Below are 24,455 nucleotides of genomic sequence, written 5' to 3' on the forward strand. Positions count from 1 at the left end.
TGTCTCTCTCTCTCCCCGCCCCACTTTCATGAAATTGCCAAATGAAAAGCTTTGTTGCCCTTGACTGGGTTTCTAAATCCTGGCCTTTTTTTGGCTTTAAATGAAAAACAGAGCAGAACAGAAGCACTTTGCTCTGTTTGTGAAATAAGACTGCCCAGAGAAGTCAAGGGAAAAGGCAGGTGTGGCCCGGGCATGGGCAGTGTTCCCATACAGAAAGTTTCCTCACGGTCCTTTCTGACAAGCCACTTTCTACAGCCTCCTGTTGTGCAGAAAGGGGGTATTTTCCAGATACTTTCTCGATTAAGGGACAAGGGCTCTGTGGGGCTCTCTGGCACGGTCCTCATTACTGCTTCTTTCCTCCCCACTCCTGTCCTTTCCCCACAACTCTACTGGTTCTTCTCTCTTGGTATTTGGTTACTCACTAGTCGAAGGGAAAAAGTAACTGATTTAAGTATGTCACAAACAAGCAGACGAGTGGACTGATTAATGGTGAGGAATGAGAAATACCCAGGATCGGCTGTCTCTCCCACTTCCTACTGGGCAGGGGATTTCACCTCTCCCAGCCTCAATTTTCTCATCTACAAAAATGGGGCAAGAATGTGACAGTTAAGTGAGATGAAGCCTATGCAGAAATCACAAGGGTGCCTGAATACACTGACATATTTTGTGGATTGTATGACATTTTTTGTGGATTGAGTGATAAACTCAAGTTTATCACTGAGTCAGGGTTTGCAAGGGAGATTTAATACAGGACACATAATTTATAAGATTATTTTATAATACTCATCCAAAAGGTCAAATGCAGAGAAGTACAAGAGATATGTCCATGCTCTAGAGACCTAAAGAATCTAGCTGAGTGCCTGGATCCCATGGCAATGTCCTGCACAAGTCCAGCTGAAGACCTAGAGCCCAGAAGGGCTCTGAATGACCATCTCTTGGTTGTCCCCAAGGGTTCTGTGTGAGCCACTTGGGTTCTAAGGGTGGAAAAGAAGCCTTATCCTCCAGTTCTGTCCTGAATACTGACCAGAGGCTCCTCTGCTACAGAGATAGAGACAGCCAAAGCTAACACCTCAAGGACAGTCATGGATCCAAGCTCAAGGCCTGCCTGTCATCAGTGCTGAAGAGCTGAGTGCCCAAAGATCCCGCTCAGCAGACAGCATGGAGGCCCTGCCTACGGACTCTTGCTGCAGCTTTGGCATCTCCTGCCTAGGATGCTGAGTCAGGAGGGAGGCTCATCAGAGGCCCATGTAAAGATGGCCTCTCCCTCTCTCTCTCCCTCTCTGTCTCTCTCACACTCTCTCCCCTCCCCCCTTTCACTCTGTCCCTCTTTCTCAGCAAACCAAATGAAAAGGAAAAAACTAAAAAAAATGTTTTAAGAGTAATTACTTTTTGTTGTTGTTTTTTAAAAAATGTTCATTAAGAACAAATTCAAGTAATATAAAAGGAACCAAAAGATCCCTTCAAAGTTAAAGAAGAAAAAGAATACGAAAATAAGGAGTTACTCTATTCCCTTTTGATAGGACTGAATGCTCCAGGTTTGACTTCCTGCTATGAAAGACCAGCAGACTATCACTCCTCTCCCTTCATGTGGTTACTGGCATCACTGCTTACATGGGCCAGGGTTATAATACTTTCCCCATGCTCTGTAACATAATTCCACAAGTTGTTGAGTCTTAATTCCAGAGCAGAAAGGCTCCTGTGCTCACCATGCATAGTTCTTAGTGCTGTGCCTTGTTCCTGAGCTCTGCAACTTGATTCTTCAGCATTCTGTCAAAAAGGGCTTTGAGGAGTCTGCCCTGAGCACACACAGGCATGAAGATGTCTGTTGCCTTGTATCTCAGGGATATAAGCTGGGGTGCAAGCACTTCCTTCCGAACTCTGTAGATGTTGACCATCACACTGTGGAATACTGTGAGGAAATTTGCTTTTTGTCTGGTTTCACTTGGCTTTGTGATTTAGAAGATTCTGCCCTGTTACCCTGTAAACATGGTCATAAGTCAACATCAATCATTTTGTATGTGTTTTTTTCTTTTCTTTCTAGTGTACAATGTATTCTGCTAAGTTGAAAACTCAAATTCTCCCTCTGGAAAGTTGTGTCTTACTCCCTCAGGTGTTATTTCTGTTCCCTTCTTGGAAGCGTACACTCCTTTGCCATCTATGTAGTCTCTCTCTATAATCATTCTGCAACTTTTTGTACAGGTTTATTCTTGTCTGATTTGGTGAATTTGATGTGATTGGGATACTGTTGCTTTGCCTGTGCTGTTCCTCTCTGTGGTGGCATTTGTAATAGTCACTTCTTGTCACTGGAACAAAATATCTGACAACAACTTCAAGGAGTGGGTTCATATTTCAGTCCATGGTTGGCTGACTCCAAGGCAGAAAGGCATGGTAGAGAGGCATAGAGGGAAATCTGCTTATATCATAGAGCCTAGAAAGCAGAAAGCACAAATGGAAAGAGGCTTAGGGGGAGATATCCTCTTCCAGGCCACACCGCCATTACCTTCGTTTTCCCACAAGACCTCTCTTCCAATCACAAGTCAGCTGTATCAACCCCATGATTCAATTCCCTCGGGGTACATGAGGCCTTTGAGGGATACTCTAATCCAAACCATTTCCGTGTTTTTGTCTCTTCCCCTTGGCTCCTGAGCTCTGCCAACCTCCCCTTCTCCCTGGTGTAGAAGAACCTGCAGAAGTCTATTTAGACCCATCTTATCCATCATCTCTTGTAGACTGGAGTTGCCCTTTGCTTTTCCTCTTGAACAACCCCTCTTCAGAAGTACTTTGTTCATCAGAATTTACCTATATTCCTTTCCTCCTTTTTTGTTTGTTTTTTCTCTTACTCTGAACATGCACAGGTTTTACACTACCTCTTTTCTGTTTATCACTGAGCCTGAACAGGTTCAGCTCTTTGCTACCAAAATAGTAGAAAATATAAACTCAATAAGTCAAGTCTGGCCAGTGCTGGGCCAGTAACTGTCCTCCAGGGCCAGGACTCAAGAAGGGTGTGATCAGAAACAAAGAACCTTAGGCCTCAGACTCTGAGATCTGCTGCCGCCTTCCCCTCTTTCACAGAAACTTCATCAGACTCCTGATGAACACAGACAATAAAACATCACGTTCCCAGCCTTTGTTTCACTCCGATTCAGTGCCTTGGGCCTCTGAGGTGGGACACCAGGGGTGGCCCAGGTTTGGGGTCATGGAATTACAAGAGCAGAGGTGGTGAGGAGAAGGGTACAGGGGGCTCCTATCTGTTCCCTGCTATGCTTATACACCACTCAGATAAGGCGGTTCAATTTCAGAGTTATTTTTCTGATAGCCTTTTCTCTACTTTCTTTGCTTTCTCTTCCTGGCATTCTTCTGCAGATATTTGACTTTGCAACTTGATCTTCTAATTTTCATATCTATTTTCCCCTCCAATCTTCCACTTTTCTTTTTTTTAAATGTCTTCTAATTTTTCCATTGACTTTTAAAAAAATCATGCTACGCTGTTTTTAATCTCCAAGAGCTCTTCTTGTTATCTGCAAGTTCCCTTTCTTAAGCTTCTTGATTTTGTTCCAAAACCACAAGTCTCTTAAAATATATATATGTTATATATTATATATTGTATAAAATATATACAATATATCATATATTGTATAAAATATATATCATATATATCATATATTATTTGGTACTGGGAATTGAACTCAGGACATTGTGCTTGCCAGGCAGGCACTTATGCTGCTGAGTTATATCTCCAGCCCTCTATAATAAAATTGTTTGAAGATTTTTAAAGGTGTTTTTGTTCCCTTCTCTATGCGCCACCCCCACCACACACAAGTATTTTGTCTCTGTCTCTCGTTTTTTCCCAATGATCTATGGGCTTGGACTGACAATCCAGAAGGAGGCACTGAAAGTTCATCCATCCTGCACCAGTCGTTCACCCTCACTGCCGTGGTCTGAACATGAGTGCTCACCCAAATGCACACGTTGGAAGCTAATACCCAGGCTGATGGCATTAAGAGGTGGGCCTATTGGAGGAGACGAGTGATAAGGACTCTACCCTCATGAATGAGATTAGTGCCCTTAGGAACAAAGGCCACAGGGAGCCTGCTGCCCTTGTTACCACGTGAGCATGAAGCAAGAAGACATCATCTATGAGGAAGTGATACTCACCAGTCACTGGATGTATTTGAACTTTTGCTTTGGACTTCCAGCCTCCAGAACTGTGAGTGGTAAGTTTTTACAGTTTGTGAAAACCCCATCTATGATGTTTTGTTATAGCAGCTGAGCAGACAGAGACATTCATGAATCCACTGTCCAGCTCCAAAACATCCTGTCTTGTTCGTGTTATTTTTGTTCTAGAGGATCTGTACTTCCTTGAATCTCTGTACTGTCTTTCTTGTAAGATTTTGGTGAGAGTCGAGGTAAATTCACCTATTCAGCCTGCCCTATTCAACCAGACATCAATTTCCATCTAGTTTCCAAAGTACACATCATAATCAGAGGCCACCACATCTGTCCTATCCTCACTGCACCTCAGAATCCTGCCACTTTGGAGGCCAGTGAAATAGCAGCCCTCTCTGAAAACCCTCTGCTCTTCTCTAATTTGCAAGTTTCACATTATCAAAACCCCACCCACACAAACAGGACCTTCAGAGTCTGGGAAAATGTACAGACGTAGAAAACACACCATACATCTAAGTATTCTAATGTTGCAAATCCAACAGTCAGTCTGTGAAATACATTCTACCCTTCTACACTGACGAATTCACTTTCATAGCAACCTGGAAAATTAAGTTCAAATTGAGAATTCTTGGACTCTGTATTGGTTAGGGTTGTCTAGAAGAACAGAATCTCTCTCTCTCTCTCTCTCTCTCTGTGTGTGTGTGTGTGTGTGTGTGTGTGTGTGTGATCATTCAAGGGGATTTATTAGATGGATTCACAGGATTATAAACTGGATAGTTCACAAGTTAATCTGCATACTACGGAACCAGAGAATCCAGTGCTGCTCAGTCCTAGAAGCTGGAAACCTCAAAGCAAAAGGGAATAAGGGTGCAGCTCCACTCCAAGGCTGAAAGCCTGGGAGATCCCTGGAAAGCAGCTGGTATGAGTTGACAAGGAAAGGCTAAAGAATCTGGAGTTCAATGTCCATGGTGAAGACTCACCAGGTCAAGCAGAACTGAACTTGCAAGTACAGCTGATTTCCTCCTCCTTCCCCTTTGCATTCCACATAGGCTACAAGCCTACAGGATGGCGCCACCGGCATACAGGGCAATCATCTCTGGAAACACGCCCGCAGATACACCCAAAACTGTGACGTACTGTTCTAGCTGTCTCTTAACCCAGTCAAGTTAATAACTGAGATTAATCATCACAGATTTCATGGAGTTCTGCCCTGGACTGCATAGTGTGGTGACAGTGGGCCCTGTCTGTCCCCTGTTTCTTCCCCTACCCAGCCCTTCTTTCATGTATGCCTATGTTCACCCTCCAGCTCCTCATATCCTAGATCTTCTACTCATGTCTGTAAATAGCCCACCTTGTCCTCATTCAGCCAAGAGGTGCCCATGTGGTAGTATGGCCCACCTGGGGAAGAGGGGTCTGGGAAGAAAGCAAGCACAGGCCCTGGAAGGGCCATTCTGTCTGTGATGTTTGGTTTTACTCTGCCCAAATATTTTTGTTAAGTAATTATTCTGGATGTGTCTGCCAGGGTGCTTCTGGATGAGACTAATACTTGAATCTGTGAGCTGCGTAAAGTAAATTGCTCTTCTCCATGAGGGTGAGCTTTGTCCAATCCACTGAAGGCATTGATAGAACTGCAGACCAGACTGAGTCAGAGAGAATTTACTCTCCTTTATCTGGGACATTAGTCTTTTGCCTTCAGACTCAGACTAGAATTTACACCATTGCCACTTGCAAATCCTGGGACTTCCCCATAACCAAATGAGTCAATTCCTGTAGCAAATCTCTTCCTATGTACATACAGCTCTTTTTAAATAAAAGGGATCCATCTATCTATCTATGGAATAATTTATAAGTAATGACATATGGATATGGAATTTATTATAAGGAACAAATATCTGTCTTTTATTTGTTTTGTTTCTCTGGAGGACTCACATTACTCAGGACCATTTATTTGGACAGGGACTTCCAAGGTTCTAGGAACTGGATCACTGTACACAAGGAAAAGTATATAGGAGATAAGAATATGCCACCCCAAAATATGTCTCTTTGCCATAAAATCTATTTTGAGCAGATTATTTTAAGAAGCTACAGACTCAGGAGAAGCTCTGTGCTCTGAAAATGAAATAGAAGTTACCCTTTGGTGAGGGAAATTAACATCTCTAGGGAAATCTTCCCAGCTGCACCAGGAAGGCAGGAAGGCACGGGTGAGACCACATCGCTGCAGGGTGTCATCAATCTGCACAGCAAACTTTGCTCTTGTTTACCGCGCTTCTCCTGGGTACTTCCTCATAAAAAGCTTTTCCCACATCTTTCTTTCTGGGGACAATGGCATTTAAGCCTGAATTTCCAGCCATCTCCTTAAAATTAACTCACCTCTTTGGGCATGAGATATACATGTTATCTCCAGTTTATTTCACTCTTGTTAGTCTCTCATAACTCGGGTTTATCCATCTAAGCACTACAAAGGGTAGAAAGATTGTTATTTTTCCTTCTTTATAGGGGCTCTGAGTCAGCATGTCAGACCGGCTTTTGGACTCTTTGACCCTAGGGAAAATGCATAGCTGGAGAAAGGTCAAAGGGGGTGACACAGAAGTGTCACAGTGGCCAACTATTGGTATCTTAGGTGACTCTAATCTCACTCATGTCTGGCACAAGAGAAGAAAAACTCTTCCCTATTAAGGCCTTGCTTAAAGAAACAAAACCTCTGGGGCTGGGGATTTAGCTCAGTGGCAAAAGCGCCTGCCTGGCAAGCGCAAGGTCGTGAGTTCGGTTCCCGGTACCGGAGAAAAACCAAAAAAAAAAAAAAAAGAAACAAAACCTCACAAAGATTTTATAGCTTCTAACCTTCTAGTACCAACTAACCTGCGTCTGTTTTGTGGTGTACCATCATCACAGTAACACACGTCTCGCAGGGAACAGAGGTAGGAAGGCGGGGAGGCAGGGGAGAAGGCCGTCACCCCTACTGCATACCCTGTGGGTGGTCTCGTACAGTCTGCTGTGCTCTGTCCCTAATGCCTACAGATCAGAATGCCATGTTACACTGATGTATAACCTAGACAGGATCTAAGTGGCGGATCCCAACTCCAAGATTTGGGGAACTAATAATTTTTACTTAAAGTTAATTCAGAGACCATGGTTATATCCAAAAAAGCCAGGTGAAGTGCAAAAATATAGGAATGGCATCATTTCAGTAAAACGAATATACCTTCACACTGAATAAACTTGGCTTTAAGAAAAACTCATTATATATTTTTTATGTGTCACATTTTGCCTCAAACCCAGGAAAACTTCTTTTCTCATTTTTTTCCACACAGACCCATGTTTGGAAATTACTTCTTTAAAGCACATAATGGGGAAAAATTAAAAAGTCATTATGCCAACCCAGAAGCATGACAATTCCCAGAGTGCTGGGCTGGCAGAGGGAGGGCACCGGGAAATCAAATGGATTTAGGAGCCCCTGTTCAGCACTCAGGTGCTCTTTGGGTGTTGGCCCCTGGGGTCAGCATGACCTCTGTTGTTGGCTGGGCTGCTTCCATCTTTCTTTGGTGCCCAAGCCTGTCTGTCCTAGGTAGAGTCTATGCTGTAACCTCTCTGCACTGGTTTGTAACCTCTTTGCACTGACTTGGTTTGGGTTTTCTTCTTGTCTGTCATGTCAGGACTAGAGGGTGCTCATCTGCTCTCTCCTGCCTGCTTCCTTTGCTGCTGTAGGGCTCATCCAACCTCCGGGCCTGCCTTTGCTGTAAGTTTCCCTGCCTAGGATGGTCTCACTTTCTACCTGCCTGCGTACTTCAGAATCTAGCCTTGAGCCTCCTGAGAAGCCTACAGAACCTCTCTGACCCCTGCGCTCCACGACCCTCCTAGCCCTACTTGCTTCTCAGCCACCTCCAGCCCTCCTCAAATCCATCCAAGTATACCCATCAGACTTGAGCTGACACCTACATCACTCGCTGTCATGGACATGTGAGCTTCTAGTCCTGTAGAGGAGTCTGTCATGCTTGGGGGTGGGGTGGAGTTTCTTTCCCAGGGCCAAGTTCCCTTCTCATCCCCAAGGGGAACTCAGGCCAGGGATGGACATGGACTGGCTCTTAGACCAGAGCCATTATAGCTTCAGACTGGACTATAGCTCGCTGGCACAGTGAGAGGACCAGACCCAGAGTGCAAGGCTGTCCTGCCTTACCCTGCTGAGAGGCTGCTCCATTATTTTAATCCAAGACTTTCCCTGGTGTGTTTGTTCTGCAAACTCTCTGGTCTCTCTCCAAGTCCCTGCCTCTGCCACGCTGGCTGATGTTCTGTCTATAAACATGACAGTCCCAGGGCTATATTAGGATTTTATGAGCCTGTGGAGTAGATTTAGATTCAGTGTGAAATTCTGCTCCTTTTGAAAACTCCCCTTCCTCCTGCCACCCATCAGTCCCACCAGCCTGGCCCCAGTGGGTTTGGCTGGGCCCAGGAACTGTGCTCTGTGATTTGCAAGTTAAAGCAGGTACCCTTTTCAGGACATATGGGGAGAAGCCGGCCTCCTCTCCTTCCTCCCATACTGTGTTACTACTGCACTGTGTTCTCCATCTCACTTTTCTCGGCATACAGGCATCAAGGGAGTTTTTGAAATGATGTGTCTTTCTCTTGCCAAAATGAGCATGCCTTGAACTATAGGCTACTCAAGTGAGCTTGCAAGACAGTGACCAATGGACCTGGCTTGTGCAAGACCATCCAGGTTTACCCCTGTAGGTCCCATGCCCACAAACCTCTCAGTCCATAGCAAACCAGGAAGGTTGGTTACCTTATAAAGAGGGATTATTGCCAAGCCATCAAAAGTTACAGCCAGTAGATTCTGAGCTGCTAGATCTAAGAATTTCCAAGTGATTTAGAGCTGCAGAGCCTTTTGTCAAGTGAAAATTTATATGAAAAGTGATCAGCAGCCTAAAAGGAGAATAAGGACCCTGCCTAAACCCAAGCTCCTTGACATCCAGCTGGGGGAAGGAGGTCCCAACTCACCCCAAACCAAACACCCACAAAGAAGCTCTGCTGTGGTGACTGACTGATGACGATAGCAAACGAGGAACTGCAGCCCTGGGGTGAGGGGTGGGTAGTGTCCTTTCAAGCCAGTGACTTTAGAACTCAAAGTAGAACTCTTCTTCCTTAATTTTCAAAGAAGACACTGAGACACTGCAGCCTGCTCCCTCAGGCAGCTCCTCGTTCATCCTCCCACATACTTGCTTTCTGAATTTGGAAAACTCTCACAACCCCCACCCAGTCTCAAGGACATGGGCACCTAAAGCCCGCCTACGCATGCGCACTCGCACACCGTGTCCTCTCCGGAGGCCTTGCTGACTTTGAGAGGGAAGATGGTGGGCAGTGAGGATGGAGAGAGGGAGACAAGGGCCAAAGCAGAGAGGAGAGAACAGGAAGCAGTGGGGTGGGAGCCAGCACTAGGAGCCCCAGGGGTGCTCACACTAAGGACCTTGAAGGGGCATCCACAGGCAGAGGGATGGGGTGAGGCATCTGCTCTAGAGCTGTTAGTACCCCAGGCCTCCCACCTTAGGGCTCTTTCTACAGTTCGTGGAGAATTGCCCACCTGAGCTATGGTTTTTTGTTTGTTATCTTGTTCTGGATCCAGAAGCTTCCACATTCAGAAACTTGCATTCTACTTTTCAACAACCCCTACAGCACTCTGTTAAGGAAATTTGTTCTGGTTCTCAGAGTTTGGGAGGAAGAGATAGGCCCGACCAACCCAGGCTGTGCGGGCACTCAGCCACAGAACCTGCCAGTAAGGGCTCAGTAGCAAGACCAGGTTTCCATGGAAATGTCACTCTGGGGCTGGGTGGGCCTTCTCAGTCTGTTCAGAGCCACCTGCCTGTTCTGCCTTGTGAGGGACTCCTGCCCTGTCTCCCACCTGGATCCCAATTCTCCCTGCTGGGCGAACAAACTGATGGTGGCCCACTGCACACAGGTACTCAGGGACAGGATGCTTTCATTCCTCACTCTGACTGGCCCAAGGTGCAAGTACTCAGTCAGAGATTGCAGCAGAGTCCCAGAGAAGTTATTTCCCAAAGTCACCTAGCTCATGTGAAAAGGCAGGGAAGCAGGTGGTGTCTGCAGCACCTGCTGTGTTCCCTCCCTCGGAGGCAGGTATCCCAACCTGTACCTCCACCACTACTCAGAGTGGCCACATTCCCCCTTGGCCCCTGAGCTGGAGCCTCTCTTACCAGCTCCTTCCACTGCCCCTAGGAGGCCTAGCCTTCTAGTCTCCACCCAGCCCTTGGCCACCAGAGCATATGTCACTCTTGTAGACTTCATCTTGTCACTATTCTCCTTTAATTTGCAAACAGGGAAACAAGTCACTTCCTGTGCAAGGACTGAGGGCCTCGTTGTTGCTCTCCTGACCCCTGACTGCATCACTCCTGCTTGGCTGCCTATCACTCAAGCCACCAAGCACCCTTTCTCTTTCTAAGCAGAAGGCCATCACTATGGTGAGAGTTCTGCATCACCTATCACTCCAGCATGTCAGGGGCCTTGGGGTTCCCACTCAATGAGTGACTCATTTAGGGAAGGGGGAGTCCATGCCCATCCCCTTGCCCTACACCTAGAGTCCAGAAGTCTTCTGCTCACTCACCTCCTGTGGTGGATTGACCACTGGTGGTCAATTTATAACCCCCAGCTGAACTGGGTAAGCGTGGTGCTAGGTGTGTGAAGCCCACCTGGGGACTGGTGCCAGCAGCATAAGAGGCAGACCTGGAGAAGAAGGAGGCTGTTGGGAGCAGAGAAGGGCTCTTGGGAGCTAGTCGAAGCTATAAGGAGCTGTTGGTTGTTTTGAAGGAGCTCATCATGCTGGCTTTCCTGATGAACTCGGCTGTTTTCATCTCCGAGGAGCTCAGGACATGACAGGACTGAGAATGGTTTCAGTTCACTTTGGGGAAGCTCTGGTCCTCACTTTGAGCATCGCTTCCTGGCTCTGCAGGGGAAGATGGTGCACTACCAGTCTCCTGGAGAAGCTTGCTGCATTGGCTTCCCTGATGGGAACTCGGCCATCTTGATCATCGGAGGAGCTTTGGACCTTACTGTTGCCGACGATGGCTGTGGTACCTTTCTGGGGAGCTCTGGTTCTTCTGAGCATGGCTTCCTGGCTCCAGTGCAGATCCGTCAGCCCGCTAGCACAGATCCTTCGTCCCTCTGGCATAAACTTCCTAGATTCCACCACCGACCTTTGGGCCTTCCCAGTGCAGATCCGTGAAACAGGCCTGCATGAGATATTGTTATGGGCTCTGGGCCTCCAGATGGATTTGTGGGAGGCGTTATTATGAGCTCTAGGTATTCAGCTGGACTCATGCAGGACATTGTTGCAGGATCCAGGCCTTCAGCTGGATTTTGATCTATGTTGTGTGGACAGGTTTCCCGCACTCTCTTGTATATCATTCTTTGGGTGACTATTATAAATAATCTTATAAAATATGTGTCCTGTATTGTATTATTGTTCCCCCTTGCAAAACAAGCCCCAAACCAACACACCTCCCTTCCCAGGGCTCAAGCTCTATGCAGGGATTCCCTGTTATTACTGGTATTGTTCACACACTGCCTAGTGCTTTGCCACTAGCAGGAAGATCAGCACCGGAAATGTCTGTTGAGTCAGCAAGAGTCCAAGACCAAGCAAATTGGGAGGGCCAAGAATAAAGCTCAAGAGACCCTAGGACAACTGTCTCCTTCCCCAGGCCTGTTTCTTCCTCCGCTGAGGAAGAAGACAGATCAAATCACTTCCAGCTCTATGTCCCCAGACATCTTTTTGCAATTAATATTTCAACTGATTACATGTGTCAGAGGAAACCAGACAGAATGAGGATGAAAACAAAAAGGGCTTACGTTGGAATTCAGACAATGCACACACCCTAGGGTTCCTCCCAAATAAAAAACCTTTTAAAATACAGGCAGACACAGCAAAGGCTGGTCCCTGCTCTTGAAGCAGAGGGAATCTGAGCTGCTCCCAGGGGTCTTTGTTGGAAACATAGCCTGCTTGAGTGGGGTGGGGTCAGTAGGGGCTGCACAGAACCTCGGGAGCCAAAATTGTCCCTCCAGGGGATTCAAACCCAACAAAGAAGCCTTGTGCAGAAAGGAGCTCAGGGCCCAGTTTCCTGAGCTGTGGCCCAGAGGACAGCATCCCTGCTCTAGACATCTGCCTCCCGCCTCCTGTTCCATGCCCCAGCTGTCTCCTGGCCCCTACTCTAGTCCTGGCTGTGTGTCCACTGCCTGTCTACATCCCAAGCCACTGGGGTGGGCAGCAAGGGGGGCTTTGGGGCTCCTTGGAGCTCTCAGCAGACTTGCAAGCCTCCAGAGGCTTCTGAAATGATCCAGACCTGTATATAATTTCAGGGTTGCCTTACTTTTCCAGAGTCCAGGACTGAAACTCAACCTCTAAGCATTTAAAAGAAACTGTAGGAAAATTCAATCCTCTGTCTTTTCACAGCACATTGAAGGCTAGAGCTTTACAGGTTAGCATCTCTGTAAAAAGAATGCAGCATAATGCCCTGGGCGGAGAGGCCACAGGGGGGGGGGGGGGGCGCTGCTGCTCAGCCTTGGGGCTGGGAAGCTAGGTAAGGGCAGCTTCTGACTAGTGCAGGGGGTGCTGAGCTAGCTCCAGAGGTCTCACCCAAGGCAGCACCCTAAAGTGCACTGAAAAAAAAGTGTCCCCAATTTAAGAAGACTGTATGTCTACATCTAAGTCTATCTCTGTCTCTCTCACACTCATTGTATACAAAGCCTTCTTTTAAGCACTTCTCAGATATTAACCAGTTTGATCCCATTTAGGTGAGAGAGTGGAGGTGTGGAGAAACAGAGTCACATTACTACCACAAGGCAGAGCTGGGGCAGAGGCTGCCTGTCAGGTAAGACCAGGTCCAGAGTACAGGGCAGGCAGCAGGCTGACTCGGGGCTGTAAGTGTAAGGTGAGTGTCCCCAGAAGGTAGCAGGAGGGAGGAAAAGAGGGAGGGAATGAACGAATGCTGTCACAAGACCCCCCCCACACACACACACACACACACACACACACTCAAAGCTCCCAAGGGACAGGGGCGCAGGCCAGTTCCTGGAACAAGCAGGTCCTTGCAGGAAGGCAAGGGGAGCAGGAGAGCTTGGGGAGAATCCCAGAGATTTCTCTTTGGTGGAGAGGAAACTGAGTCCTGGGGGCTGTGGAGGAAGGCAAAAGTCAGACGTCCTTGGGATCTTGCCGGAAGCTGCATCTCAGGAAGCTGCATCTTGCCAAAGAGCCATCACTAGCACATTCCCGGGTCCAGCCTGCCCTCTGCTGGTTCTATTGGGGGACCTGAAAACAGATGGCCTCCTTAGGCCGAAGTAGTCTTTGCGGGGTTCCCTTAGAGGCCCACACTCATAAACTGGGAGTGGCAGTTTGAAAAATGAGTAATAGAGTGCTCCATATATTCTTATGATCTCTTCTAATCATTTATTTGAATTGAGAACTTTTCATTTCTGCCTGCCTCTCAATGAAGTCAGTTCATGAATTGTGTAATAAAATGCAAATAAAGGATACTTTTGTCACAGCTGGGGACAGGGAGGGAAATATCAAGCACAGCTGGATTCCAGGCCACTCCACCTTGGTACACTGGGGTCCATTCAAATTCACAGGAAAACAAGATCGCACCCCTGCTTCATGAGTTAGAGCCCCTGGGCCAGGACCCAGCAGAGCCTTAATCACCAGTCACCTTTGATGCAGGATAGAGCTCAAGTTCCAGAGGCAGAGGGGGAGCCATTTGGAATCTAACACTCAAGACTTAAGTGCCTAAAATATTTGATTCACGGCTCAGAAATTAGTAACAGGGAATTTCAGTCCTGTTAAGAAAACAGTCTTTTGCTGGTTTAACAGAGATGTTTCTCCCCTCTGTTAAATTCATTGAGTCAGACTGGATATTTTTCAAAGCTCTTTCACAGTTACTATGAAACACACTCTGGTCCCATAGGACAGTCAGAGGTTCACAAGGCCAGCTGATCTGCATCTTTTAATGACTCAAACTTAATCACCAATAAATCCCAGGGTGGCTTCCAGTCAGCTACTAGTATTTGAGGATATGGGGCAGAAAGCACAGCATTGCTTTCTCTTGGCTGGGACCCTGGACTCACACCTACCATAGGCTGGAACCTAAAGCCAGAATGAATTTACAGCCCACAAGCCCAGTGGCAAAACAGACGTTATATTTACTAGCTGGGCTTAACTTTATAGTTTAGCCCTTAACTGCCTACTGGCAGCGGGCACTGCCTTGTCACTCCGAGTCTCTTCTTATTTGTGGGACACTGTCTTCTTCTGTGATCTGTCCACTCCTAAGGCTTAAGAAGCCTTCAAGCCAGTAGGGTGGTGCACACCTTTCCTATCAGCACTCTAAGAGGCCAAGGCTGGAGGATCACTAGCTCAATTTGAGCCCAGCTTGGGCTATTTAGTGACTTAGTCAGACCACGTCCCCAAATAAAAAGTAATACAAATGAAAAGGGCTGGGGGGTGTAACTCAGTGTGAAAGTGCTGGGTGCCATCCCCCATACCACATAGCAAGACTGTTAAAAAAAAAAAAAAAAAAAAAAGAATTCCAACCAGCTGCAGATCCCTCCTGCTTCTCCCCAGGCTCTCCCATGCGTGCAACCAAATAGAAATGTCACACTCACTTGATGGCCTTAGAATCGCACAGAACCTCTGTCCGCAGGCCTGCTCCAAACTTCAGTTCATTGAAGTGAAGTTTCACATCCTAGCCAGATTCCAAGTGATCAGCGGCTGCTGTGCTGGGCAGCACAGATGGAGACACGGCCACCATCAGGGGAACTGCTGTCGTGCCCAGGGAGCCTGAGCTATGACCCCTGCCTGTCCATCCCAGCTCCACCCAAGTCACTTTCAGCAGGCAGGCAGAGGGTTCTCTCTGAAGTGTAATTTAGCTCACATCACATTTGTCCTTAAACTGTTGTTTGCCTATTATGGCAACCAGAAAAAAAATTCAAGTTCCTTCAGGAGCTGACCGGCATAAGGAAGCCAGAGGCAGGCGTGGACCACTAGGATTACATCCCTCTCAGTCATGACGGCAGCAAGAAGGGGCTCAGAGAATCCCAGAGGCACGGGACAGGGATCAGGGGTCAGAGTCCAGGCTGACTCCCAGTGGGCCTGAGCCACGGAGAGTGCAATGCCCTTGGGGCAGGGAGGTGGTGCCGGGCAGGTGAGCAGCAACCAGAGAAAACAAAAGCCCCAGGTAACCCCTAGAAATCCAAGCCCATGCACATGGGGCTAGACCTGAGAGCTCAAGGCACTGCTCAGAGATCTGCCCTGCAGGTGTGAGCTGGAGGTGACCCCGCGGCGGCACGGTCCTCTCTGCCCTCAGACTGGACCTCACATCTCCTTTCCAGCCACAGTCATCCAGGCTCCTCTCCCCACCCTGGCTGCTCGCCCATCAGCCACACCCAGCCCTGCTCCGCTGTGGCTACCTTGTGCTTCTCAGTGCACTCGGCAGCCCCGCTACAGCATGACTACTTGCACCCTGCTCTCCAGCCTCCCTAAGGGCCAGAGCTCCTTGAGGACAGGTGTCCCCAGCGCTGTCCCCACACTCTACACACAAATACTCCCACGTGCGCATCCACACATAAACACACAGCAACACACACACCTCCGCACACAGTCACACACATACACACACATACACATACCCCACACGTATAAAAACCTCCACAAACATACCCCACACACAAATACCTTCACATTCACATACGATGCAAACATATATCAACACACACATCGACACAGACACTGGCATCCACACACAAACACACAGTCATAAACAGATCCACACACAAACACAGCACCCCCGTATTCACATCCACACACAAATATGGTCCCAGACAGATCCACACTCACATCCACACCCAAACACACAATCGCAAACACCCCCACACTCATATCTGCATCCAAACACGACTGCAAACACACACCCACATGAAACCCACCCTACACACAAAAAGAGTCTTATACAAACATTTTCCAGCACTGCAGAAGATTAAAAGGGGAGAGGGGTGACAAAGAAAGTGCTCCTTCTCATTCCCTCTCCTAAGTCAGTCCTGTGCACCTCCCATGTGGCCAGTGAAATGCTGCAAATTGTGGACATTCAGGGAGACAGTGGTGATGTCTATGAGTTTATAGTGGGAGCTGACTACTTTCCATTTTCTGCTGAATGTCAGTGTCCAGGCTTCCCTTGAACCCACACGGGAGGAGGCCCAAGCTTCCAGCCTTGTGGAGCAGAGAGCCCTGCAGGAGGCTCTGTGGCTGGGAGCAGGACCTTAGTCTGAACAGCTTGCAGCCTCAGGCTAGAGGTCTTCAAGGGGGACCACATCATGGGTTGGAGGGCTCCTCATCCTCTCTGCTGAAAAGGATGATCAGTCCGTCTGTGGACTAGTTTTTAATTTTTTAGTAAACACCCTCTGATTCCCAGCTCAGACAGCAGCAGTCACTCCAGGAGCAGGGCAGAGCTCTTCTGCGGTGAGGCCAGGCCAGGAACACCAAGGCCAGGGGATGTAAGCTGCCTACCACTAGCAGCAACTGAGAAGCGCTGGGCTGCCCAAAAACACTTCCTGTGCTCTTCTGGATTACTGGCATCTTCCTGCAAGTTCTTGTGCCTCCAAACATACTATGCCAGGCAGATTCTCCTCCAGATGTGAGATGGGAGGCGGCAGGCAAGCCATAAGAAAGGGAGCACTCCCCACTCCCAGCACCATGATTTCGGGGACGAGGCCAGGCAGCAGACACCACAGGCCACCCAGCCATGGGCACCTGCCACAAGATGGCCTGTGGCCACAGTGTGCAGATCCCGCAGTTCAGGTAGATGGTCCTTAACAGAGAAAGGACAACAGGGGTGGTCATGGCTCCCACTTCCTGGCTGGCCTCCAATAAGGTAACTTAGACTGAGAGGACTTTCTAGAACATAGGACTTCAGTCTTGAAATCACAGACACCCTGGCTAAACCAGGACAAGCAGGTCGCCCTAAGGTCAGCCCATTTTATGGGGTGGAAGCAGCCACCCAACTGCATTAACCCCCCAAGGGTGTACCTACTCTAAGGAGTGTTCCCTTCATTCTCTCCCTTTCCTAAAGACACAGATATTTCATTTATCTTGTTCACCTTCTGTGTCTGCATTTGGACTTGGCATACCCTCCAGGGAGAGGAATATGCTTTTGCTCCTTGTAAGCCCAGAAGCGCTGATAAATTCCTAATTTAAGAGCAGCAGTTCTCCAATTTAGCAGCTGGCACCAGCCCACCCAGCTCCATGAAGTGTAAGTTTCTGCAGATTGGAGAACAATGAGGCCTGGCACCCTTCCCCTGGGTTTTTGGCAAGCTCAGAGCCGTACTTCTTGAGTACGCTGAGCCTTGTCATCTCTTATAGATTCTTTTGTTTCCTTCTGTTTTCTGCTCCTCCACTGATTCCCCACCCGGGGAAGCAAACATGTGAGTTCCCAAGCCCACCATTCTGCCCTCCACAGTGACATATCCTCCCGCCCCTCCCAGGAGCCTGCTTCTTGCCATTGGTGAGCCCTAAGGAAGGGAAATGACTGCTGATGAAAGGGGGAAATCGCATGTATTTCTGAATCTTTTGCCTATTGGTTCTAATCCAAGAAAGTTGCCAGGAAACTTGCCAAACTTCTGTTTTATGCTTGATTTGCCTGGGGGCAGTGCAGTCTACTAACTACTGTCCGATTAAGAGTTCTTTGGGACTTAGGAACCCACCAGCGGATTTTTCCCAGGTGAGCCCCAGAGGACACTGTTGTCTGCCTTGTGGCTAACTAGCAGGCTTGTCAGCCTTCTCCCTCTGGTCATAGACTGATTGTAGCTATGTCCTGCTCCACACCTTCTCATTAGCCACGCTCTACCCATGGGAATTTCAGGGCCTTCGGTGGCTGTGACTCTCTGCCCCATTCTTCAGCCCCACGTGACTTGCTTTGGCCAATGGGGTGGTAGTAAACATAACACAACAGAAGCTGGAAAAGCATTTGCATTTTCCATCTCCAGTTCAGTCTCCTTTGCCCTGAGAGCAGGAAGAGTATCCTGGAGGAGGAGCCGTGTGCAGCAAAGCCAGGCTACCCAGCTGTCCCAGCGGCCTCTGTTCTAGATTGGCCATCCTGTGGCTGAACGGCAGACATGTGGACAAGCCCAGCCAAAACCTGAAGACCTACCCAGCAGAGCTGCCAGAGTCCCTGACTCATGCACTCATGGATCAGTTAGTAGTGTAACATTGTTGCTATTGTCAAGTGAAGTTTTTTTTTAAATTGTGTTTCTTAAATTTTGGTATTTATTAGTACATATTTGAAACATATACTGATGATCTTCCTTGGGGGAATTGGTATGTATGCATAGCACATCTCAGTTCTGTTTTCATCCCTTCCCCTGCCTTCCCTCCCTCTCCTTCCATCTCTTGGTCGCTTCTCATTTACAAAAATATCTACCTCCCTATTTCCTATTATCTTTTATTCTGCTCTTCATATTTCAAGTTTCTTACATAAAACAAACCATGCAGTATTTAACCTGTATGCCTTGTTTATTTCACTTACATTATGGCCTCAAGATGCATCCATGTTCCTACAAATGACTAAAGTTTATCCTCCCTTATTGCAGACTAGTACTCCATCATGTATTAATACCACCTTTTTGTTATCCATTCATTCTTGTTCATTCTGCTGCAGGATTGTGGCAGTTGATGACAGTCACTTGACTACAACCCAGCTGCAGAGGGAGCTTTCAGGATCTCTGCTGTCTTAGGACCCAGGGGGATACTGGGTGCAGTTGGAGAAAGCCTAAGTGTGGACGGGTCAGTCGCAGTGTGACTGTGGGCCACCTGGTTGGTTAACTCCTCTTTTCTTAGATTGCTTCATCTTTGAAATGGAATAACCAGAAAGGTAAACAGGAGCCTCTGAAAAGCTAAGTGAAATTTTCAATCATCTCACTGTTCTGAGATCACAGGAACTAGAAATCAGAACTCATCATAGAACAAGGGCCCGGCTGCACACCAGGCCTCTCCACAAGAAACCCCTAAAACCCTGCCCCAGGAGTGAGCCTGGGCTGGGGGTGGGTAGGAACCAACCCTGCCCCCTTCCCAGCCTTGAGTTACCTCCATCTCTGATTGGGCTGAGGTGACTAAGCCCAAGCAAGCCCACTACCAGAGGAAAGGAGGAATTCTGTCAGGGATTGCTGAGAACCACAGAGGCATGCCAAGAGACAGGAGCAAAGGGCCAAAGATGGAGGGAGAAAAACCAGACAAGAGAGAGAAACCCACAATGATTCATATTTGGACTTGACTTATAAGGGCTTACAACAAAGATGAATAATATGGTAAAGGCAACAGATTAAAAGATAGGTGGAAAATGCATAGACTTTCAAAATTGAAACGCTATGAAAGGAATCAAAAAGGAAAAGTTGAGAACTAAAAAATTCAAGAACTAAAATTAAGAATTCAGTAGATAGGAGTTTGTACCCTCATGGGTGATCATCACTGTCTATTGGGAGTGCAGCCTCTCACTAGCTGAGCTTCACCTGAGGAGGAAGGAAGCCAGTAGAGAGGTTCCCCTACCATAGCTCTTACAAAGCAAACTGCCCGCAAAACCAGCAATGGTAAAGCACTCAAGAAATTGGCCACAAAAGCCCCTCGAAAGAGTGCACCCTCCATGGGAAGGATGAAGCAACCTCATCGTTACAGACCTGGCTCTGAGTTGCCCCATGAGATCAGACATTATCAGAAGTCTCCAGAAATTCGATTTTCAAACTTCCTGTTCAGAGTCTGGTGTGACAAACAGCTCAGGACTTCAAAACAGATCTGTGCTTCTTACTGGTGCTTTGCAGGAGTCAAGTGAAGATTACCTGGTTGGCCTATTTGAAGATACCAAGCTGTGGGATATCCATGTCAAACATGCTATAATTATGCCAGAAGATATCCAACTAGCATGGCTCCTGCAGGGGGAATACACTTAAGGATCTACTACGGTGGGAAATTTTCATTCTCAGAAACACTATTTTTCTCTTCTTCCTGTTATTGGTATTTCTGAATATTAAATACTTTTTCCCATGGGGTCAAAAGGCACCTAAGTATATGACATTGATGGAAAAGTAGAGAACAGGAATCAGGTATTGGAAGTTTTTCCATGTTCACGTGGGTGTAAATTTTTAATAGATATGTGGGAATATAAAACATTAATGTAAGTCAAAATGTTTCAGAACAAGTTTCAACAGGTAAACTTCATAACAATTATAAATAAATTTGTCAAATTTTGGGAGACAAAAAAAAAAAAAAAAAAAATTTGGGAGACAATGCCAGCATTTGGATTTTTCTAAAAAGTAAATTTCTTATTTATGGCAAAAAATGATAATCCAGTAGGTAGATTTATTACTAATATAGCCTATTTGTATAGCAATCTATTCTTAATAGATTTGAACCAGCAAAAAAAAAAAAGAACTAGTGAGTTGGAGGTAGATAGATACAAAGAATTCAGACAGAAACACAGGAAAAACATACAATATGAAAAAGATCATAAAAGATGCATGGATAAAATGCAAAAACTGTAACTGTAGATCATATTGAGAGGAAAGAGATAATTAGGTAAAGAAATACTTGCAGAACTAACAGCTGACAACTTTCTAAAACTGAGAAAAGTAATTAATCTGCAGATTAAAAATCACTTTGAGAAAGAGAAATATAAAAGCAATTGCTTAAATTGCTAAAAATAAAGACAAAAGAAAATCTTGAAAACAGCCAAGGAAAAAAGAAAGAATCCCTTTAGAAGTACAACAATAAGGCTAAAATTGGCTCTTCGACAAGAATGTCATGTTTAGAGTCCTGGAAAGAAGATTGATCTGGAGTTTTATATCCAGTGAAAACAAAAAGGGAAAATATAGGTATTGAAAAATAGCCAAACAGAGAGACTCTGTCACCTGTAGCCACAGCATAAAATAACATGGAGGTAAGGAACCCAGAATAAAAAGCTTAAATGCATAAAACAATTAAGAGCTATAACCACAGAGAGAGTAAATACATAAATACAAATAAGTAACTCTATCCCATGTTAAAATTTGTGTCTTGTGGGATTTTAAAATATATGTAGATTTAAAATGCTCAATAACAGAGAAGAGTGGGCCCAATAAAGTTAGGTTTAACATTTTATGGAAGAAATAAGTCTTAAATTACATTAGACAGTTAGAGGTCAAGGATGCAAGTCATAATATTCAGAGTACTTACTAGAATACAAATAAGAATATTTAGGTATCAAATAGACACAGAAAAATAGATAATAAAACTTAAGGTATGAGTAAAGAAAGAACCAAAGTCATGGAAAAGCAACATAAAACAAGTGCAACATGGGGTAAAATGGTAGCTATAAATCCAAACGTATTAATTACTATGTTACGTATAGATGGGTAGAATATTCCAAGGGAGACTAAAATTGTCTGAATTTGGTTTGTTTCTGGTTTGTTTGTTTGTTTATTGTGGTGCTGAGGATTGAAACAAGGGCTATGTGCCCGCCCGGCAAAGCTTCCCAGCAGCTATACCCAGCCCAAACCTCAATTATATGTCGTTTACAAGAGATCTGCCTCAAATAAGAAGAAAAAAGAATGAAGGTAAAAGTTGGAGGGGAAAAAAAACTACTTCAGATAAGAGAACGCTGCTATCACTGCATTAATATCAGACAAAGTAGACTTCTGGGAAGGAGATACTGTTAAAGACCAAGTAAATGGTTCATAGTGGTAAAATGAGCAATCTATCCATACAGTAAGAATGGACAGAACTGGAGAAAGTGACAAGTTCACAATAACAAGAAGAGGTATTCACACACTTTTCTCAAAATCTGATAGAAAGCAGGTAAAAAATCAGGAAAGATATAGATCAAAAAAACACACTTAGTGTAACCCACTTAGCACCATAACCCGTGATGAGGGAATGGACATTCCTAAGGGTACACATAACACTTTATGAAAGGAGCCAGATGCTGAGTCATAAAGCAAATCTCAGCTCCAAGGGATTTAGACTATTCAGTCCTTGGACCACCTTAAAATTAATCTAGGAATTAATAACAAGATGTTAAGTTGAAAATCCCCTCCTCTGCCCTACTAGACAGCTGAGCTCTCTGTCCATCCCTTTGCAATTCATAGAGAAGCTTGAAGGAAGGAGAACCAGATAGAGCAAGCACTGATGCAGAAGACATTACAGTATCAACTCTGGGAGGATGCAGGAAGCCATGCCACAGAAGCCCAGGGAAGTAGCAAATGCAAATGTACTGGGCTTTAATGCCATAAAGTAGAAGGAAATATGACTTTGACCTTCATGAAGTAGTGGTAAACTGAACTCTAGATAAAGTGGGGACTCTGGAAGACTGCCCCTTCCTAGAAGAAAGACTATAAAAAACAAACCCAAGTACCTGATTCTGCTCAGAAAATGCACAAGGCAAGTCTCATATTAGCAACTGAATCCCTAAACGTACGCCACCCTAATCAGATGTAAAGTTTTAACTGTTACTTTCCACAAAGTTAAATCCCATTGCAAAAGTACTTTCAGCAGGGTGAATCCTTGGCTTCTTGGCTAAGGCAAAGATCACTCACTTTCTAGAGACACTTCTAGATCAGGGAGTCCCATAGAAAAAAACAGCAACACATTGAGGAAAAACTCCCAGTAATTCTTTAATATCACAGACTTTGAGAGGAAATGATTCACAAAAAAGTAAAGTAAGTAGGTATAATAAATAGAATAACTGGATGCCTCGGCCATGCTAACAGAATTGTGCTGATCAAGTTATAAACCTAATATGCTTTAAATGATTATGTACACAAAGAAGGAATGAAAAGCATATTGAAAATGCAAGATTCTATGAAACAAAAAAGCCAAAAACAAATTAGAGTTTTAGTACTGAAAATGACTCCAAAAGTTCGTTTAAAATGGTGACCGTTGTTTTAATAGCACAATTGGTAGCATAGGCAAGTGGAATGATTTGGAGAACAAAAGACAGATGCGAGGAAATTTCAGGGAAGGCAGTGGAGATATGAAGAGGTAGAAGGACAATGCAATTGACAGAGATAAAGGACAGAGAGAGAAATAAGGACCACCAAGCTAGAAAGCAGGGGGCTTCCGAGCGTGGGAGTGACCCACAGAAGACTCCCCAAAAAAGTCCCCCCAAAAAGTGCAGATATGTGGAAGCCTCCCCATTTCCCAGTGGCTCAGGGCCTGTGACTAGTTCTGACCACTGAAATAAGAGACTTCAGGGATCACTTCAGACCTGGGCGCTCCATGGTTCTCTTTCTGATGCTTGAACAGGGAAGACCCTTATTCTGGAGGCACCGTGTGGGGGAGGGCCCACGGCTACTGTGACAGTGAAGGGGCATCAGCTGGGTCAACTGGGAAACAGCCAAGAAGGGGGGCAAAGGGTCACAAACTGGATGCTCCAAAATGTCTTTCAGGGGATACCGGTAAATTGGCGTCACTTTCTTGGATTGTAGGGTGTATCATGCAGTGCTTACTAGAAAAACAGATTTAATGCAAGATATACAAATATAGAAGAATTTACAAGATTAGCTTACAATAGCCACCCACAGAGTCAGGTGTGGAAGAGTGCAAAAGGCCTGACTGAGCTCTGGAGATCTGAAAGATCTAGTCAGAGACCTGGAGCTCACTGTAGTGTCCCATGCAAGTCCAACTCCTAACATTTCATAATTTGTACATTACAACATAGGTCTAACAATATGTAAGAGCTAATATTAAATCTATCAATGTTATAGTACATAGAAAGCATATTAGGAGAGAACTATTATAATTATAATCTGAATTTCTATAGCTGATCACAGGGTCATAGCTGATATTTAGAAATATCTTCTTCTGCTACCCATTCTGTAGTCCCTTGGCCTCCAGCAAGCACTTGAGCAGGTCTTGGTTCTTTCCCTAGTGACCCACACCTTCATTCCTGGGGGTTCTGGACCATTTGTCATCCTGCCTAGACTGGGTTGTTGTAGTTTCCTATTAAACTTAATAGCAGGGTATGCTAACACTAGAAGGCACCCTAAGGGATCCCCTGCACTCCAAGAATATATATTCTTCCTTTCCTCCTTTGTGGAGTAATCGTCCAATTTCCCTTTGATAGTCAGGGTCAGTCATGCCTGCCAACACTACAATTCCTTTTTAGCTTCTTTACTCAGAGGCATGAGAAAACCAAAGTGATCAAGGGAAGTCTTACCTTCCAGTTCAGTGGTATCATTGTTGTGCTTCCTGGTATAAGACTTCCCCTCTCATAACTAAGACTTTA

At 45.8% G+C, this 24,455-nt stretch overlaps 1 pseudogene; it reads left to right on the top strand.

The window, feature by feature from the left end:
* The first annotated feature begins 4,114 nt into the window (after window positions 1-4,114).
* Window positions 4,115-20,145, top strand: LOC106146397 (annotated as a pseudogene).
* The last annotated feature ends 4,310 nt before the right edge of the window (window positions 20,146-24,455 follow it).

The sequence above is a fragment of the Chinchilla lanigera genome, unplaced genomic scaffold (assembly GCF_000276665.1).
Source record: "Chinchilla lanigera isolate Chin_1 unplaced genomic scaffold, ChiLan1.0 scaffold00076, whole genome shotgun sequence".
NCBI classification, from domain to species: Eukaryota; Metazoa; Chordata; class Mammalia; order Rodentia; family Chinchillidae; genus Chinchilla; species Chinchilla lanigera.